Source organism: Panicum virgatum, chromosome 2N (assembly GCF_016808335.1).
Source record: "Panicum virgatum strain AP13 chromosome 2N, P.virgatum_v5, whole genome shotgun sequence".
NCBI lineage: Eukaryota > Viridiplantae > Streptophyta > Magnoliopsida > Poales > Poaceae > Panicum > Panicum virgatum.
In genome coordinates this window covers 3,028,952-3,047,904 of record NC_053146.1, presented here as the reverse complement: position 1 = coordinate 3,047,904, position 18,953 = coordinate 3,028,952, and the positions used below count along the sequence as shown (strand labels likewise).

Here is an 18,953-nt window from a genome sequence, read left to right as displayed (position 1 = left end):
TCCAGTCCGAGCTAGCTATGCGCGGCACCAAGCCTGCAGGAGGATAGGGATCAGTGCAGAGGGAGGGCCAGTATTGGCGTGAAGGGGTATTGGTCCTCACGAGCCTCGATACAGTAGGGAGAGACTTCATAGTGGGACAGTCTCTCGCGTGAGACTGTACCCAGACCCAAGAAAGTAGGATGGTGGCCGTAGCTGTTAGTTTCGTGACAGTAGACCAGTGTTTCGTTATCCGGGAGGGTCATTCTCGACCAGATGCGATTCGAGTGGTTCCAGGTGTGCAACCTCTAAAGAGTGTAAACTATACATATAGCTGCGTACAAGATTAAGTACGACTCTTGATCCGGTATCTCTAACTAGAGTAGTGTTACTATACTTCTACCTCCCCTAGCGTTGTTTTTCCTGTCAGAGTGCAGCTGAGGTACGAGGAGAGAGAGTTCTCGTACCGACTGGGCGATTGGGTTTTGACTGAAGGTGTGAGTGTACCGGGAGTCCGGGATGCCAGAATGGCCCGCAAAGAGGAGATGAGAGAATTGTGTATCTATATAAGATACTTATGTGCATAGGAAACCCTTACCTCTCCTTGGCTACACTTTTATACCGATGAATCCACAAAGCTCGCATACGGATGGTGATGTGAACCTATCCCGTCCTTGGGGATAGCTTGGCAAGATGCAGGGTCCGAGGAGGTGTACGACACCAACGATGACGGCTGGTACGATTGAGGCTCGGACTACGCTCAACTCTGCTTGTGGGAGAGGATCTAGAAGATGGAGGCCCCGAAGAATTAGTTCTGCTACCGCTTTCTATGTTGCTATGAGAATTCAGCCCAACGTGCTTGTAATGAAAGAAAACTATTGAACTCTCTAGAATTATGTAATAATTAAGCCCGTGATTGTACTAATTAAGCGGTATGACTGTGATATTGCATGAAATGTCAATTCTGTACGTGATAGTGTCTGATCCAGGGACTATCACAACGATACAGGGAGTTGGGTTCCCCTCTTGGGAACCCGGGTCATTTCACCCTAGTTCTAGTATGTAGTAGCATTTGGTTGGACAGGAGGAGGGGGACTAAGGATGTGTTTGGGACTGCGATTTATGTGGTGGCGGTGACGGAAAGTGAAGAATCCCGTCGAATGCCTTGCGACAGACACGTTTATCTTCACCGCAGTCGCGGATGGCAGCTCATTTTTTAACTGGAACGCCGCTTACGCAGAAAGTGAGAGAATCTGGGTTTATCTCCATCGCGATTTTGCGTATCGCGTGACCTATGGCCACAGAAACAAACAGGGCCTAAAACTTTAGTCCCATCACATGTGGTGTCTGAAAACTGATTAGTAGTATTAAATATAGGCTAATTATAAAATCAATTGCATAAATGGAGACTAATTGACCAGACGAGTATATTAAATCTAATTAATCCATTATTTGCACATATTTACAGTAGAATAACATTAAATTATGGACTAATTAGGCTTAATATATTCATCTCGTCAATTAGCCTCCATTTATGGTTTAATACTTCTAATTAGTGTCCAAACATCCAATGTGTGTATGCTCAACAAAGCCAAATCTGAACCTCAAAAGTCAAAACTGCGCAATTGAGAGGAAGCATTAACTCATGTATGAACTTCCTAAGTTACTAATTAATTCTCTAATTGACTTTTGGTTCAAGCACATGTAAACGTAGACCACCCAAACTGATGGTTGTGGATATAATCAAACTTTTTTCCTTGCCAGACAATTCTAATATACATTTTCGCATCATTAAATATGAACACGGACATTTATTCTGTACTTTTGTAATACATGTATGTATTTGATTCCAACAGAAAACTGGGCAACAACGTAAGAAAAATTGGCAACAAGGAAAATGTGCATGGATGGGCCGTGAGCTCATCTTCCGAGGTCAACTGAGATTGTGCTGAAACTTGTCGATGATGGCGGTGCTGAAGACACATCGCTATTGGCACCCCTAAAGACCCCTCCATTGCGTGTTGTCTCCGTCAGCATCTGCTCCGGGAATGTTGCATTTCCATCAAGGTACTGCACGACTTGTCGCATGTTGGGCCTTGCGCTGGGCGAGGGATGCGAGCATAGAAACCCTAGCTTCAGAGCTAGGCACGCCTCATCGATACTGTAATTGTTCAGAAGCTGTAGGAAATATGCTCTAGAAGCAATCATATTTCTTTATATTCATGATTAATAAATTGTTCTTTGAATATCCATAGATGACAACTTGTATTGATTAATGCTTATGTGAAGTATTTGTGAAACTCTTTACTTGTATGTATATTCTAAAATGTTCCTAGTCGGAGTTCATGTGAGGACACACATGAATATTAGACTAGCATATGTATTAGTTGATTGACTACGTTTCACAAGTTATGGACATGGGGATGTCAAACTAATAATGTGAGTTCATGTGAGACATGAGACAGAACTAACCCAACACGAGATGGTGACTTCTCATTACACAATATGTACGATGTGTCCTAAGACCTGAGATCGTCGTATGTGCTCAAGATGTGAACCGACTTACTTAGTAGTCATCAAACGCTACACCGTAACATGGTAGTTATAAAGGTGGCTTTCGGGTATACCAAGAAGCATGATGTGAGACATAGTCGGTTAAGATGGGATTTGCCCCTCTCTATAAGAGAGAGATATCTCTGGGCCCCTCGAGTGATTCGGATCAAGAAATGCATGGCCATGCTAGGGTTAAGAGTTAACCAAGGATTCCGAATCACAGGATCGAGAAAGAGTGGTCAGCTTTAAGCTAGACCAAATATCATGAGACAAAGGGAACAACATGTATATGATATTGTGGCGGCTCGTCTGATATGATCTTTACGTGCGCATAGGAGTTGACACGTCTTGCTAGAGGCCACTGTCTACTATTGGGCCGAGTAAGAGTACTCGGGCCATGTCTATTCGCATATGAGCCCATAGGGTCACACACTTAAGGGAATTAAGGCTGATAAGGTTGAGATCCGAATTAGACTGGGCTTATGTGCACTAATGGGCCTTTTCGGCCCAAAAGGGGCGCCCAAGGTGGGGCCCAAGGCAGCCCACCTAAGGGGCTATATAAACAGAGGGAGGGGGGCGCCTACGTGAACAGTAACACTGCCGTGAATAGTAGCCGCGGCACGCTACAGTGCCGCCCCTCCTTCGCGCCCAAGCCCTAGGTCGCCTTCGCGGACCTAGCAGTCCGGATCGCGACGCTTCTTCCCGTACGTGTGGATACCTTGGAGGTGCCGCATCTGCTGCACAAGGACGAGCCGCACGAGAGGAGGTTCTCACAACTGCACTGCCGGCTTCCATCTACACTACACCGACGCGCTACAGAAGTTCCGCAACCGCGCGCGTCTAGTGGTAATCTCGTAATCTATAACTGCAGTAATCCTGGTTTATGCGGTAAAAAAAGTTTTGTTTTTGCTACCCCACATTCCTACAGAAGCCTCGTGTCCACCACATTGGGGAGTGATCCTGTCTGCCAGTGATCGAGCATCCAATCTACCAGCATGAAGGGGGTGTCCGTGTCTTGCCCATCCTGTTGTGCAATGGGTCTTCGTCCACAGGTGACCTCGAGAAGAAACACGCCGAAGACAAAGACATCGGTGAGAGTGGATGCTCTACCCATGCGCGTCAGCTCGGGTGCTATGTACCTCATGGTGCCTACCACATGAGTGGTTTGCGGGTCAGTGCCATGATCATACAATCTCGCAAGGCCGAAATCACCTAGCCGCCCATTCATCTCGCTCTGTCGAGGAGAACGTTGCTCGCCTTGATATCACGGTGAATGACAACTTGCTCCCAGTCTTCATGGAGGTAGAGTAGGCCTGATGCAACACCTTGGATGATGCGGAATCGCTGAGCCCAATCCAAAGTTTGCATGGTATCATCATGCAAATATTTATCAAGGCTAGCATTGGGCATGTAGTCATAGACCAAAAGAAGCTCCCCTTTGCGCCGGCAATACCCAAGTAGCTGGACGATGTTCTTGTGCCGTAGGCGGCCCATGCTGACAACCTCAGCGATGAACTCCCTCATGCCCTGCCTCGACTCATGCGACACCATCTTCACCGCAACCTCGGACTTTGACTTCCGAAGCACTCCCTTGTACACCCTCCCAAAGCCTCCAACACCAAGTAAATGCTTGTTCTTGAATCCTTCTGCCGCATGGAAAAAGTCCTTGTACGAGAACCGGTGTGGCCCGAACTCGACTTCCCAATCTTCGCGTAGCTCGGCATACCTTATCTTTCTGCGTGTCACTAGAAATACAACAGTAACCAGAGCAAGGACGAAGGTTGCCGAAGCTACCGGCAAGGTGATCTTCAAGAGCTTGGAGTGAGGCTTAGGGCCTATGCGTGGCAACTTTGGCAGCTTGCTAATGTCAATGGCTGGGGCTGGTTGGTTCATACCAAAGCTTCAGCCAAGCACATAGTGATGCGAGTCAAGAATGCCAGTCGAAGATGAGAAGCCAACAAATGACCTATCCTTGAGAACTGTTGAGAGGTCATAGGTAGTTGACACCAGTGGCTTCTTGGGTTTGGCCATTTGAAGAGGAGCTAATGTCACGTCGATCTGTTTCCTCTTTCCATCATAGTCCACCCAAACTTGCATGGCCTCAAAGGACGCTAGGGTTAGGTTGTGGAAGTTACCACTCGTGTCATCATAGTAGCCTGCGTAGTGGGACTTGACGGAGCGGAGGTCGTTGATGTCGATGCCGACATGGTTGTTGTCGGCGTCCAGCATGTCGTTGCTCAAGACGGTGTCAAGCTCGACGGCAAAGATGTGGTTGCTCGAGTTGCCAAAGTTCTGCTTCCTGCTGAGGAGGCCGAGGAACTGGTTGGAGTAGGCGCTGGACATGTTCTTGGTCGGGGAGATGAAGAAGGTGAGGCCGTGGGCGCTCACGCCGGGGGCGATGGAGCGGATGGCGAACACGAAAGCGGCGGAGAAGGACTGCACCGTGCTGTTGAGGGACTGGTTGCGGAAGTGAAGCGGGGTCGGGTGGAAAGCTTGGCCTTGGAGCTGGGCCGTGCCGTTGGTGAGGTGGAGGAGGCCATTCGGGGTGACCTCGGCCAAGCCATTGACGATGATGTCTGAGCCGGCAAAGCCCGAATAGATGAACCGGTGCTCATCACCGGCAGCAAGAGTAGTGGGGAAGTTGAGACAAAGAAAGAAGATCAGCTTCAAGAGTATACCATTGAAACCAACCATTGTTAGAATGTAGAATGAATGGAAGTTCAGAGCTAAAAGTTGTGTTGCATGCAAGTCTGCAATGGGTACTACTACGATTGTAAACAGTAAGGAAGAGTAGTGTATATATGCACACAGACAGACATACACGTCTCCGTGTATATATGGTCAGTTTAAGCAGTTTCGTTAATCGATGACCTTCAGTTCATATTGTGTGGTTGCCCTGATTATTGGAGAATCAATAAGCTAATAATTTCTTCAGTCTTATGCAATTTTTGGTGTTGCTTGCATTGACTTTGCTAATACGTACTCACCAGTAGTCTATATGTTGAAACTTTCTCACGAATATAGGTTCAGTCCTTTTGAAATCAGACCGACCCTGCTGCTGACTTTAAAATTTTACTATATGTATAATTCGAATGTTCAACCTAGGCGGCTATTCGATAGAACAATTGGCATTATTAGCCGTTATAGAGGAAAATAAACTGTTGATAGTCATCGAGAGCCAGCCTAACAATTCAGGTTTTTAGTATTTTTTCCATGTTACGATATTTTAGTGGTGAAAAAGAGCATATAGGAAAATGTTTCTGGATACTGAAATTTAGCTGAAATTTTTCATGTCATTTATAAGCTGCATAAAGGACGCAACATTATCTTAATACAAAGATGCGCGAATCTCAACGCTTTGAACCTTTTAGTCATGGATTTCTGGATACTGAAGAGAAGGCGTATTCCTGATAATGCGCCACCCCATGTACTAGCTAGCAGCTGACTTTTCTGGATACTGAAATTTTTCATGCTATTTATTAGCTGCAAAAACCGACGCAACGTTATCTTAATACAAAGATGCATAGATCTTCTGTGTATTGAAGAAAAAAACAACGCAATGCTTTGAACCTTTTAGTCAGGGATTTCTGGATACTAAAGAGAAGCAGAATTCTTGTTATTGTCACCCCATGTCTAGATAGCAGCTGACTTATCTATGGCGTCGACCATTGAATTCGGTATAGGTTGAATCCGACTGTGCCATTTATCAATCATATAATGGTCAACATCATTGATCGAGGATGTTGGCCAGGGTTGCTAATAAATAACGAACTAGTCGTATGCTCTGAGGATTATGATTGGTATATATATGCCTCTAAAAAATGTGTCGCACGGTCAATCATGTGAAGGGGGAGAGGGACAGGAGTAGACGAGAGAACGGAATAATGAGGTCCATATCATATACTGAGGAAAGGAACGTAAGGTATTCCCATGATGCGCATCTATCCCCACTAGGCTACACTACTTGCTGACTTGGCAAAGGCGGCGGCCATTGATTAATCCAACATGCATATGGTCGACGCCATTATATTGAGCAGGTCGCGCTGCTAAAGATAACGACGAACTAGTGGTAATAAGGTCAGAGGAATAATTAATGCATGCATGCTTAGTAGTACTACGTTTGTAAAAAAAAAAAGAAACCTTATGTTACGCGGTCAATAGTCGTCGTCTGAACTCTGAAGGAGCTAGCTAGAGACAGGAGACGAAGGAGAGGGTCTATGATGCCTCTTCTCTTCAGATGCACGACCGGATAGACATCGGCTGGCCAACCGGCAACCACTGTCTGGTCGGAACCCTTCAACATTTTTTTTCTTTAAAAAAAAAGGGGGCCGATCGAGCATGTCAACTAGGGCATGTGTTTCACCGAGTATAATCAGTCACTGCCCGATGGGGTACAGTCGACAACTCGATCTCTGTTCACGACGCCGTCAAAACTAACGTCTGGCCGCGGTGTACGGCAGCGCACCGTGCCGCGGCCTGCCACAACCAGCGGATCGCCGGATCGGACGACGTGCTTCAAAGCAAAACACAGCATTATCTCCGGCAAAGCAGCAAGGTGCCGGCGGCTGCCGGCGTGCAGTCGCCGTCGCTGGTGTGCTCGCGCGCGAGGCCGTGTCCGCCGGGAGAACGCGGCGCGGAGTCACCGGCAGGCATGTCGAACTGTCGAGGGAGCGAGTAGCAGGTCATCACATGGAGAAGCAGGTGGGCAGAGGCAGCACAGATGACCACACGTACGCACGCCCCTGCTGCCGCTTCAGCCAGTCGTGGTGGTCGCACTAGCCTGCAGGTACACTGCTGTACGGTGTCGACAGGGTGCGTTCACGGACTCACCTTTCTCAGACTGACTAGACCTTACCTCGCTCCGTCGCTCGCAGCCTCGCGGTTTCAAGTTAGTTGCGTGTATAATTTGTGTTAGGTTGATCTCCTGCTAAATATGCCCAACGGCCTTTTAGACCCTCGATCCGCGCCTTGATCGGGGGCGTCCAACTCTTAATGGTTGGTGGGCCCCGCTGTACAGCGCCAGATTAAAAGGGGATGAGGGGCCGGGCACACGGCACGAGGTTCGCCGCGCCGCCAGCACCCTCACCCCACATCCCTAAACCCTAGCCGATCTAGAGGAGGTGCTGGAGCAGCGGGAAGACTCACCGCCACCACGATCGACGCTGATCCATCGGCGTCGCTGCCATCGTCCTCGACTCCGACGCTACGCCCACGACGCCTCTGCACCGCTCGTCGCCGCCCTTGAGCGGATCTCCATCAACGAACCTGAGATGGCCGCCGGATCGAGTTCAAGTGCTGGTATTTAAGGTCCTCTACCTCTCTCTTTCCCTCTCTCCCTCTGCGTACTCTGTCTTCTTGATCTAGGACCCTTTTGTTCTGATGAAAAGAAAAGACAAAGAGAGACCCACTCGATCCGTGCACTAGTTGATCCTAGATGTTTAACATTGGTATCAGTCGCCTACACTAGAGTGTAGATCGAGATGGGGACAAAAGGATTTCACCACGAATCGAAAGCAAATAAAAAGAAAAGGTCGATTTCGAAACAAATCGAACAGCAAACCCTAACCCTAGAGCAAAGGGCGGTGGGTACTCACCTGGACCGCCCCACAGCCGGCCGCCCTCGTGCGGGACAGACCCGCGCAGCCCGCTTCGTCGGGGCGCGGCACAGGACGCTCCGCCGCTCGTCGCTTCGGGACGCCGGGGTCGCGCGCGCGGGGCTCGAGAGCATGGCTCCGTCCACGGCCGGCTCGACGGCGGCGCGGCCACCATGGCCACCATGGCAAGTGGCTGTCGCCGCTGCGCATTGGAGAGAGAAAGGGGAGGAGCGAATGAACTAGGGTTTGGGGACGCCGCGTCGTCGTCGGGTTTTTGATCCGGCGAAACTCGCGGACGATCGTCCGATCAAGTTCGACGGCCGAGATAGTGCCTCGCCTACTGGGCCGGCAGGTGGCCCATGCGGGCAAGGGAGGGGATGCCGCGGCGGGCCGATTCGGCGGCCTGGCCGTTGGCTGTCGGGCATCGGGCCCAAGAGGAGGTGGACGAGCAGGCCGCGGGCCGATTTTTGCTTCTGGGCCGCCTAATCAGTGTACTGTTTTATCATTTTTTTTTCTATTTTCCAGAAGCAATTTCAATAGTTTTTGAATAGTTTTGATTATAGTTTGATCTCTATTCAATTTTGCACCAACGTGTTTATTGTTTAGAGATAAAAGTTTATAGTTTTGCTTCTGGAAATAGAAATTCCTACATGTTTCCGCTGCTAAGTTTATATAGTTGATTTTATATTTTAATTCAAACTAACGAGACAATTAAAGTTTAAGAGCATGGTTAAAAGGTTATTTTGAGGATTATGGTATTGTTAATTTTCTGGCCAACGTTGTTAATTACAATACTGTAATTTCATAGTTTTTGTGCATTTATTTCTATTTCTGCCCAACGGTGATATAAATTTAATTGCATAAACAGTTGTATGTTCTATTTTTGACCAACGTTGGAATTATTACATGCAATTGTTGTTATTATGTTCTCACTATTTTTTGAAATTTGAAGCGGGGATGAACTTGATGGGATTCATCAGTCACGTCCCGACTCTAAAAGGAGACAACTATGGCGAATGGATCAAGAAGGTTGATCTTGCTTTCGTCTGTGGAGAGGTGGATGAGATGATCACCACTCCAAAGCCCACTGAGCCACCGGCTCCAGTGAGAGGGGAATCTGACACTGATGCTGAGTGGCAGAAAAAGCAAAGGGACTATGCCCCTTTAAAGATGACTTATGATCTCCAAAAGATAAAGTGGAATAATGCCAACAAGAAATGTGTGGCAGTGATAAAGAACACAATTGATCCTAACATTCTGGGTTCAATTGGAGAGTGTGATTCAGCTGCAGAGTACCTTAAAAAGATAAAGAACCAGTTTACTGGTTCTTTAAAGACATATGCCACACAGATCATAGAGCAGCTGGTCACAAAGAGGTACTATGGCAATGCCGGTACTATAAGAGATCATATCATGGGGATGTGCGCCTTGAACTCCAAGCTCAAACCAATGAACTTGGATCTCAAGGAAGAGTTTATGGTGCACCTGGTATTCGCCTCTCTGCCAAAAGAGTTTGCAACGTTCGTTGTAAACTATAACTCACAGCCAGAGAAGTGGAATATGGAAAAGGCAATTGCCATGTGTGCGCAAGAGGAAGATAGACTCAAGAAACAGAATGGTGGGTCTGTCAATTTTGTGCATAATAACAAGAAAAGATCTTTCCATGCTGCTTCTTCCTCTAAAGCCAAAGACAAAGCCCCTATGCCACAGAAGTATCAGCAACAGCGTCAGCAACAGCGCCCTCCAGCTCAAGATGAGTGCTTCCACTGTTTTGACAAGGGGCATCGTAAAGCAGATTGTCCCGCCTACTTAAAGATGATAATGGCAAAGAATGGTGAGAATGTAATTTCATTTGTTAATGAATCCTTGTATATATAGTTTTCTAAATCTACTTGGTGGATTGATTCTGGTGCAATTGTGCATGTTGCAAATTCTTTACAGGGATTCTGTTCGACAAGGACTACGCAAAGAAGCGAAAGACACATTAAAGTCGCGAACGGAGTACAAGCAGATGTGGAAGCTGTTGGCGATGTCACTCTCGAGCTAGTTAATGGTCTCATGCTTGTATTAAAAGATGTTTTATTTGTCCCTTCGCTTCAAAGAAACTTGATCAGTGTATCACGCTTAGACACAGATTGTTTTGGTTGTCATTTTGCAAATGGCAAATGTGAACTATGGTTTGATAATAATTATATTGGTGATGCTTTCCTTTACAATGATCTTTATTTACTGTCTATGCGTGATAAAGTGCATTCTGTATGTGATGTGAATATGTATGAATCCTTATCAGAGAAAGAAACAAAGAAAAGAAAGAAAACTCAAGATACTTCATCGAAATTATGGCACTGTCGTTTAGGCCATATTTTGAGGGGGAGAATTGAAAGATTAGTGAAGAATGAAATTCTTCCTCAGCTAGAGTTTTCTGATCTTGAACAATGCATTGAATGCATTAAAGGAAAATTTGTAAAGCAAATTAAAAAGGGTGCCAAACGAAGTGCAGGAACATTAGAAATAATCCACACTGATATATGTGGACCGTTTCCTGTGAAAAGTGTGAATGGCTATGATTCGTTCATAACATTCACAGATGATTACTCCCGCTATGGTTACATTTATCCAATTAAAAAAAGATCTGAGGCATTGGATAAATTTAAAATATTCAAAGCTGAGGTTGAAAATCAGCTTGACAAAAGAATTAAAATAGTAAGATCAGACCGTGGAGGGGAGTACTACGGTCGACATACTCCTTATGGACAAGTTTCTGGACCTTTTGCGAGGTTTTTACAGGAAAATGATATAGTTGCCCAATACTCTACACCGGGGGAGCCTCAGCAAAATGGAGTAGCTGAAAGGTGCAACCGTACACTAATGGATATGGTGCGCAGTATGATGAGTTATTCCACATTGCCATTGAGTCTGTGGATGGAGGCGTTAAAAACCGCCATCCATATTCTCAAAAGAGTGACAAGCAAATCGGTGCCCAAAACGCCGTATGAGCTATAGACAGGAAAAGAACCCTCACTTACTCACCTACGGGTCTGGGGGAGCCCAGGTGAGGCTAAAGTGTTTAATCCAAATATTGGAAAACTGGATCCCAAAATTGTAAGCTGCCATTTTATAGGCTATCCTGAAAAGTCGAAAGGTTTTCGTTTCTACTGCCCAGACAGACATACAAAGTTTGTAGAAACGAGACATGCTGTCTTTCTAGAAAGTGAAGTTATCAGGGGGAGCATGGTACCTAGAGAAATAGACCTTGAGGAGAAGCGGGTGTATGTGCCTACTCCTATGATTCAAGAGACATTTTTCTCACTACCTGTTGATGCTGCACCAAAAGTTCCTGAAATAGTGACGTCAGTACCTTCTTCGGTTGTTTTTGCGCCAACTATTCCAGTTATTACGGTGTCAACACCTGTCGCAACTCCACCCATACCAACAGTGAGCGAAGGTTTGGAACCTGTCATCCAGGAACCGCCTGAACCTGTGGTTGGACATGAGGAGGAGGAGCTACAGCCCCCTATGGAAAATGTGCCAGAAGTTGAGGCACAAAATGTGCCACAAGCAGTGGCCCTTAGAAGGTCACAAAGATAAAGAAGGTCGGCTATTTCTAGCGACTATGAAGTTTATAATACAGAAGAAGTCTATATGGAGGGTTATCCCACTTCATATGAAGAAGTCATGAGAAGTGTTCACTCATCTAAATGGCTGGAAGCTATGAAGGATGAGATGAAATCAATGAGTTCCAATAGTGTTTGGGACGTAGAGGAAATTCCTAAAGGAGCCAAAACAGTAGGCTGTAAATGGGTTTACAAAATAAAACATGACTCCAAAGGGAATGTAGAAAGGTTCAAAGCACGACTCGTGGCAAAAGGCTTTACGCAAAGAGAAGGGATAGACTATAACGAAACCTTTTCTCCGGTTTCGTGTAAAGATTCATTCAGGATTATAATGATATTGGTGGCACATTATGACTTAGAATTACATCATATGGATGTAAAGACGGCATTTCTTAACGGGGATCTGTATGAAAATGTTTACATGGCTCAACCGAAAGGTCTTCTAGATCTAGGACCCTTTTGTTTTGATGAAAAGGAAAGACAAAGAGAGACCCACTCGATTCGTGCACTAGTTGATCCTAGATGTTTAACAATTTGCTCCTAAGTCCTAATTTTGCATTTTTTTATCTGATGATGCAGATCGAGTGTGATAGCAGCAGCCTTCAATTCCTGTATGTATCTGATCGATGCGGTGCCCCCTGCTGCCATGGCTCGTGGTGGTCACTGCTGCTAGCAGCATCCTGCATGAATGAATGCTCTGGTCGATCCATCCAAATGTGCACAGGCCGGGCCACCGGACAGAGCGAGCAGAGAGACACGACGGCAATGCAGAGACACGAAGCCCACATAGATGCAGCCATGCAGGCGCGGCTCTCAACCACCGCTCGTGAGCTACAGGACAGCAGCATCACACCAAGACACAAGATACAGTGCCTAGGAAGACCGTACATACGCACACATCAGATACGGGGGTGCGAACACAGATACAGATGCAGATACTTAAACTTAACACTACCTTGCATCCAGGTCCCTGGGATCAATTCAAGCCACTCTTACTTTCATTTCCTATATACTTGCCTATTAACCGTGCTGGTTAGAATTAATATAAAAAACTTACAGCTAATAATTATAATTATCTATCTTACGTATCCTTTTTCATCTATATTAAATATTCTAACACATGCTTTAAAATACATATTTATCATTATCTAGTTGCAGTAGACTTCATTTGTGTCACACCTCCACGGGTGTTTGATATATATATTTAATTGAATTATTTATTTGTGAATTAGTATTCTTATATCTTCCATACACCTGCCATCCGACCCGACGAAGACCCGTCCGAAAAAATCCGACCAAACCCGACCAATGTATGGGCTAGGCTTGGGATAACATTTTTGACCCAAAATCCCAAAAATCCGACCCAACCAGACCCGACCTAAAAATTATACATAAAAAATTAGGTTTTACCCGACCCGACCCGACCACGTTTCGGGCCAAGTTCAGCCCGAAGGGAAAAAACCCCGCGGGTTCACGGACTGGAACCCGACCCGACAGATGACCAGATCTTCCATCCTACATGAATACAAATATCTTGGGTAGTATTTTAATATAAACAATAATACAAATAATATATTTATAATGATAGAAATAATTATTTAGAATTTTATATTGGAGCACTTTAATACTTTGTTGTAATTATATAATTTAGGATTAGATTTAGGGGTTACTTTAGCTTTAATAATGACGTAATTGGATAATTTATCTGTAAATTTAGGGCGTCCTTTGCATTATTTTTATAATGGCATGTAGGTGGGTAATTTACATGAATATTAGGGGTTTAATTCAGATTTTTTTTTATAATAACGGAGGTGGGATAATTTAGATACATGTTTAGGGGGTTAATTTAGTCTATTTTTATAATAGCTAGGTGGGTAATTTATTAGAAAAGATAAAAGATCCAATGATGACTATTATAATTAGAGTAGTCAAAGATGACTTTATATTTCTGATTTTTATGAGAATTTATCTATTTTCAAGTGTCCATGTAGGATTCTAAGTAGTTTCACGTGGAAGTTTCAAAGGAGACTCTAATTAGTAATAGTATGATGGTATAAATACTTATTTTGAGTCTGAACGGGCTGGCTACAAACAAAAAAGAAAAAAGGCAGAAAAATAGACTGGAACGAAACTGTACACGGACAGAAGAATCATGTCTCTGCTTGTGCATGGTATATAACCTCTCAAGGGACAAGTGTCAAAGAAAAAACATCTCAAGGACCTGTAATGAAATGAGCGAAGGGAAGAAAAGGCACGTGCGTACGTACAGATCTGCAGAAGAGGGAGCTGAGCGAGAGTGAGCACTGTGCCGGTTGTCGGCTTCTCGGGAGAATCCTCACTCAGCAGCAGCAGCACTGTCTGCGCAGGTCACACCACACCCTTGCTTCTTCATCACAGTGACCAAGTTAAAAAACCTTTAACTACGCGACCATCTTTTAATTTTTGTCTTGCTTCGTAAGAACTTTTTGCTCTGATCGAGCTAGCTCTGATCTGCCTTCCGGGACTTTCTTGGCTTGCCACCACTTGTCTGCTCCTAAGCTTACTCAGCTTTGACCAAATGCCGCAGCCATCCGTGGACTAGCAGCTGCTGTGCTCCTTAGTCAGCTGCCTTTTCATCTTTACCTTTATATCCAATTATATTACAACAATAACCACTGCCCACTTGGGTAGTAAGGGCTTAGGATAACGAGAAATTGGGGCTTTGGTTTTAGAGGATTCTATAGATTTTTATGGGAGCGGCTTGTTATTGAAGAAAGTTGGCTTGTTGGTTGAGGCGGTTGGTGGAGCAGACGACGAGGGGTGGTATCGCCTGCTGTAGGATGGCTGGTGTATAGATGGCCAAATGGATGGCCGGCACGGCCGGCACGGCTCGTTGAGGGTAGGGCCCGTTTAGACGTGGTTACTAAACGGGCCGTGTTGTGCCTGCCCATGGACAGAGCAGCCGGTCTAGAAACAGTAGAGCGTACCGTGCCAGCCCGACGGTTTGGTCATGCCGCGGTCGGTCCTGCTGGCGGTCACCGGTCACGTCTCACCACCATCCCCCCCGTGTAACACCCGTATTTTCAAATTAGGAGCCTAAATAAATTTGATTAGGTTTACTGTAGGCTCGATAAGGTTTCATCTAATTTATCTTGAATTTAGAGCATTTGTCGGGAATCAAATAAAATATTTAGCCATAAAATAAATATAAGAAAAATAGGTATGTGCATTTCATGCTGGTTTGCATCTTTATTTGCTTGTTATTCAATTTAAATTCAAATCCTTGGGTTTGAATTTAATTTGAAAGAGTTTGAATCGTTTCAGAAAATGAGAAGGCTTTTCTTTTTCCCCTTCCCTTTTCCAGCCCAAACCGGCCCACTTTCCTTTTCCTTCCCGCGGCCCGGTTTCCTCGCGCCGGCCCGTTCCCCGCCTCCTGGCCCAGTCCAGCCCAGCGCCCTCTCTCCCTCTGTCGCGTGGGGCCCGTCCGTCATCCCCGACCTCGGGGAGGACTCGGACTCTCCCCGAGTCCGGGAGGAGCACGCTGCGCGCGCCGCCCCGACCCGGCGTGGCCCGCACGCCAAGACCCAGCCCTGTTCTATAAAAGCAACGCCCCGCGACCCCTGAACCCCCCATCGAACCGAAGCCGCCGCCTCCGCAAACCCTAGCTGCGCTGTCGTCTTTGAAGTTCCGCCGGAGCTCGATCCAAGGCTGCGCCGCCGTTCCGTCGCGCCCCCGCCGCTTTCGAGCCCTCCAGGAGCTTCGCATCAAGGTGGTGATGCTCTTCGATCCTTTTTCTTCCTTTATCTTGCTTTTTCGCGCGCGCGTTAGCTCGTCGGAGCAAGCGCCGCCGCCGTTCCGCCATGCGCCGTAGCGAGCTCTGCTCCGCTCGCCTCAGCTAGCGCAGCTACCCCAGATCGTTTTCCCGCGCCGCGCTCTTGCTCCCAGTGCCAGCCGCGCTCGAAATCTATCCCGGACGGCCGTTTTCGGCCCATACCGGCGATGCGCCGCCGCCCCAGCCTCGCCGCCGGCGCTATGCGCCGCCGCCAGCGCCGCCGCTCAGCCCCGACCCGCTTGCGGCCGTCAGATCTAAATCGGACGGTCCAAATTAGATCGGATCTTAAGTCAACTAGTCAGATAACGGTCAACCGTGTTCTTTTTGCATTAAAGCCCCTCTGATTTTCCAAAAATTAACCCGCCGTCCACTGCTGTTGAAAAGTATTTACGAAAAAGTCCTTTCTTTTATGGTTTAACCCCTGAGTATAAGGTTTAATTACGTTTTAGCCCTTAGATCTTGTTTTAGCCATAACTTTCTCGTTTTAGATCCGTTTTCGATGATCTTTACGCTCACGCGATCGTTGCAACGAGTAGAATAGTTTAGTAACCTCTTTTTGTACTGTTTATGTTGTTTGGTGTACTGTTTCTTATTGTTTGTACTTGTTTGCTTGCATGTGCGTGTTCGGTGCGATAGACGGTCCGCAATTCGAGGAGCAGCAGCAAGATCAAGACTTCGGAGGACCGGACCAGTAGCATTTTGAGGAAGGCAAGTGGACCCTTGATCATGTTTTGACCCATGAAATCACCAAATCTATCACATTTACTTTTATGTTCATGCATGTGTCTATAATATGATGGGAACCGAGTTAAGGACATGCCTAGTATTGTTTACCTTATTCCTTGATCAACTTGGGTTTAATTTCATGTTGGGTAGCTATTGCTAGTTGCTTTACCTTGGATATGGGTGGATAATATTACAAATGCTATACTTGTACTTCAAGTTCATGATGGTTTAATATTGTTAATCAAGATCATATGTGTTAATTGGAACGTGGAGAACCACCCAAGAAAACAGTACAACCACAATTACTATATGGCTCTGGTCTTGGCTGATTAATTAGAAACTCTAACTTGTGACAATCTTACCGAAAGGGCAAGAGGGGATGCATTGATGGGATATAGCTCAGTCCTCTTGGGGCAATTGGTATTGTTTTATGATCCTTTGGCAAGGTATCACCTCATTAGGGCAGTGCTATGACTACTTTGGCTTGAAACCTTAGCGGGTTGTCATAGGTTAGGGAATCTTTGTAAAGGCCTCGTAGCGTCCCTATGCAGTCATACCTAAGGAAGTGTGATATGGTGCTTGGCCCGCACTTGCATGGTTGGGTTTAAAGTTCTTCGGAGCTTTTACGCGAATTGTGGTGAAAGTGTACAACCTCTGCAGAGTTAAAACTAACCGGTTAGCCGTGCTCACGGTCAAGAGCGGCTTGGACCCTCACATGATAATTGAACCTGAAGTTGATCTAAATCGATGTTTTACTTATGGTTATGTTGTATATCTTCATATATTGCTTATCTTGTGGGTTTAATGGTATATACTTATATCTAGTTAATGCTTGCTAATAAAATATGATCAACTAAAATTGCTGAGTGCAGTTAAAATCGTGTCAGCTATTCCTTGAAATAGCCTTGCATATATTATAGTTGTTTCCCTACCACTTGTTGAGTATCAACCATAAGTGTACTCACCCTTGCATACTTGCTGCTCAGACCGTAATAACAACTGCCCGGAGTTTCCAGAAGACTTCGAGGATTTCTAGACGTATGTCTCCCAGTCATCTGCCTGTGCTGAAGAAGTTTCCGCTGCTACTCTTTAGACGTTTATTTATTCGCTTTAGACTTTCGGTTTTGTAATAAAGATTTTAATACTCTCTTTACGCTTGCACTAGTTGTGATATTCACTTTATGTTTAATCATATGTGTGTAAACTGATCCTGGCGCACATATGAGATGCATTCGGTTTGCCTTCATAAATCGGGTGTGACACCCCGACTGTGTCTTGCCTCGCTATCATCCCTAAACTGCCCGACCGCACCTCACCTCACCACCGTCCCTAGCCCACCCGGCCGCACCTTGCCGCCATTCACAGCACATCAGGTCGTGCCTCGTCATCATTCAGCCCGCTCAGCCTCGCCTCGCCTCATCTCCGTCCGCTCCCCACGCGACCGTGTCTTGCAGTCATTCCCCACATGCTCGACCTCACCTCGCCTCGCCTCGTCGCCGTCCTCCGCACGCACGGTCGCACCTCGCCGCCATCCTGCACCGCTCGACGTTGCGTGGCCACGAAGAAAGGGGCGGTTAAGCTGCTGCACTGCACGGCTACAAGGGGAGACGACGAGGTGGTCGCGATGCCGAGAAGGGGGCGACACCGGCTACCCTACGCGAAGCGGGAAGAGGAGGAGGCCAGGGGAAAGGAGTGATGGCGACGACTGGGATTAGAAGAGGACCTAGGCAGCTAGGGTTTGGAATGGTAGTATATGGGCTGGTGTAGGTGTTTTCGTTTGGACCGGCTATTAATCAGGCCAGGATCGTGCCGGGCATTTCATCAGGTTGTACCGTGCCGGCCCACAGCTAAGGCAGTGGCCTAGGCACAACACGAGTCACATGTCGGGCCAGCTCGGTCTTGAATCAAACACATATGGAGGTGTGATGCAAAGTCCTTACATTAGCACGACTTGATATGCTAGTGTCTAATAACCTTAGGGCCCGTTTAGTTCCCAAAAATTTTCGTGTGCTACAGTAACTTTGAATGTTTAACCACTAATTAGGAGTGTTAAATATGGATAACTGATAAAACCCATTCCACAACCCCCGGGCAAAATCGCGAGACGAATCTAATGAACCTAATTATGCAATGATTAGACAATGTTGTGCTACAGTAATCAATCTCTAATGACGGATTAATTAGGCTTAATAGATTCATCTCGCGATTTCCCGTCCATCCGTGTAATTAGATTTACAATTAGATCATGTTTAGTCCTCCTAGTCTTCGGTTGAAAATTGCTACAGTAATTTTCCCCAAAAAATTTTGGGAACTAAACGCGCTCTTAGTTGTGGCAGCCTTGGCGACGAACCAAATAAACAGGCTCACAAGCACACAACCACAACCAAATCTATTGTAAATAAATAATAATAAATATATATTTTAAAATATGTGTTAGGATATTTAATAGATAAAAAATATGTGATATAGATAATAATTATTATTATTAGTTATAAGTTCTATTTTTATATCTTACTATTATTAATTGGAGACTCCTTTGAAACCTCCACGTGAAGCCACTAGAATCTTAGGTGGACAGTCTAGGAAAATAGAGAAGTCCTAAAAATTCTCACAAAAATCTAAAACATCTGACCATCCATCTGGACTACTCTAATCATAATAGTCATTAGATTTGTTATC

At 45.9% G+C, this 18,953-nt stretch overlaps 1 pseudogene; it reads right to left on the bottom strand.

Annotated features, from left to right (window-relative positions):
* Nucleotides 1-1,896: 1,896 nt before the first annotated feature.
* On the bottom strand, nt 1,897-5,223 carry LOC120659129 (annotated as a pseudogene).
* Between the last annotated feature and the right edge of the window lie 13,730 nt (nt 5,224-18,953).